This window comes from Trachemys scripta, chromosome 4 (genome assembly GCF_013100865.1).
Source record: "Trachemys scripta elegans isolate TJP31775 chromosome 4, CAS_Tse_1.0, whole genome shotgun sequence".
Lineage (NCBI taxonomy): Eukaryota > Metazoa > Chordata > Testudines > Emydidae > Trachemys > Trachemys scripta.
The window spans coordinates 127122278-127124115 of NC_048301.1; the positions used below are offsets into that span (position 1 = coordinate 127122278).

General features: G+C 43.5%; 1 pseudogene; it reads right to left on the reverse strand.

Annotated features, from left to right (window-relative positions):
- Window positions 1–1528: 1528 nt before the first annotated feature.
- Window positions 1529–1616, reverse strand: LOC117877493 (annotated as a pseudogene).
- Between the last annotated feature and the right edge of the window lie 222 nt (window positions 1617–1838).

The window sequence follows — 1838 nt, forward strand, 5'->3', positions numbered from 1 at the left end:
AGGAATTTGCTTCCAAGATTTATTAGCTTCTTCGCTGTTGCTTTTTTTAAAAAATAAAAAAAATTCTTTGTCGCACATAAAAATGCTGTTTACAAGCAATGAAATAAAAAAAGCAAATGAAAAGATTGGGCTGTAAAGAAAACGGTTTCAAAGCAGCCAAATGAGATCTAGAGTGACAATTCAATTACACACAAGATTAGTGTTGTTCCATCTACAGAGCCCAACATTTCTTACTGTGGTTTTGAACTCGGTTGAGGAGATAACTTCATAAAATACAAGTCTGATCAGAGAGATGGCATGGAGAAGCAGGAAAGGAAAACATGAGTGAAAATCAAAAACCCTTGTCCATATTGAAAAGAGAAATTCACAATTTCATTTTCCCTCCAAGTGTTGGCTCCATATTCATGATGGGAAATTTTTTTTTAGCATATTGATCAGCAGTTAGAGAGGTTTAGCGACTTCTGTGCTGCTTCCCTATAACTCCTGCAGGTGTTTCAATTGGAAATTTTATTTTTCCTTCCTCATCTGCTCTGCGATGGTAGAATTGCCACCTCATCCCATCCCTGTGGTGGTCGATCCCATGACAGCCTGCCTGGAAATCATTCAGGGAGCCTACTGGACTGTTATTTTTCATTGTCATTGCAATCGACCATCTTGTTCACAGGAACCCTCTCCCCTCTGCCAGGAAGAAAACAACATGTGATGTTTGCAATGAACTCGCTCTTAGGATAATGTTGAACACTGAAAGGGAAACACCATGTATGATATACTTCATCATTGTACATTCAGGGGCGATAGGGTGACCAGATGTCCCAATTTTATAGGGACAGTGCCAATTTGGGGGGGGGGGGAGGGTCTTATATTAGCATCTATTACCCTCCACCTCTGTCCCAATTTTTCACACTTACTGTCTGGTCACCCTAAGGGGCGAGAGTCAGAATCTGATTATTAGTAGCTATTAATTGTATTGTGGTAGCATCTATGGCTCCCAGAGTTTTTCTAAGTTCTATACAAACAAAAGGACAAAAAGACTGTCCTGGTCCTGAAGATCTGCGCTAGGAATGATTCTGGGGTCACTTCTCTGGCCTGTGCGATTCAGGAGGTCAGACTAGATTCACCACAATAGCCTCTTCTGGCCTTGGAATCTATGAAGAGCTTCCAGTCTAAGTACCTTTGCTATCTGCTGGGACTACCAACAGATCCCACTACTGACCTGGAGGGGCCCATTCAATTGGTCTCCAGGGAGGAGAGGGGAATTTTAGCTGTCTGATTCAGCTGCTGAATTGGGGCCTCTTAGGAGGACAGTTCCACGACTGGAGTTTTACATGGAGGTTCAAGCTGGAACTGTGGAAAGCTGGGAATGTAAAAAAAATAGTGAAAAGTGAGACCACAGACTGGGGGTGAGGGGCACAGAGGCAGCCATTCCCAGTGTGGGGCAGAGGGAACCTGGGGGTGAAGTGTTCAGAGACAGCCCCTCCTAGAGTCACGGAGTGGCACTTTGGGGCAACACTTTCCTTTCAAATAAAACGTAGGGTTGAATCAATTTAATATACAGTCCTCAAATTAAGGACATATCAGATATTAAACTGATAAGAACAGATATAACTTAAAACAATGTTTGTATGTCACGGTCCAAGAGACACAGACAAGGCTTTCATCTCAGGGCCAAAAGACCAAAACCATCAAGAGACTTGATCATAGCCTTTGATAGGCCGAGAGAGACCACTTGCACTTCGATCTTAGCAGGGTAGTTTGCTCAGAACAGCACCCCCAACACTTAGGTGGTTGGGAGAGTGGGGCTAAGTCTGCGAAAAGGGCAGGGAAGAGGGCAAGATCAG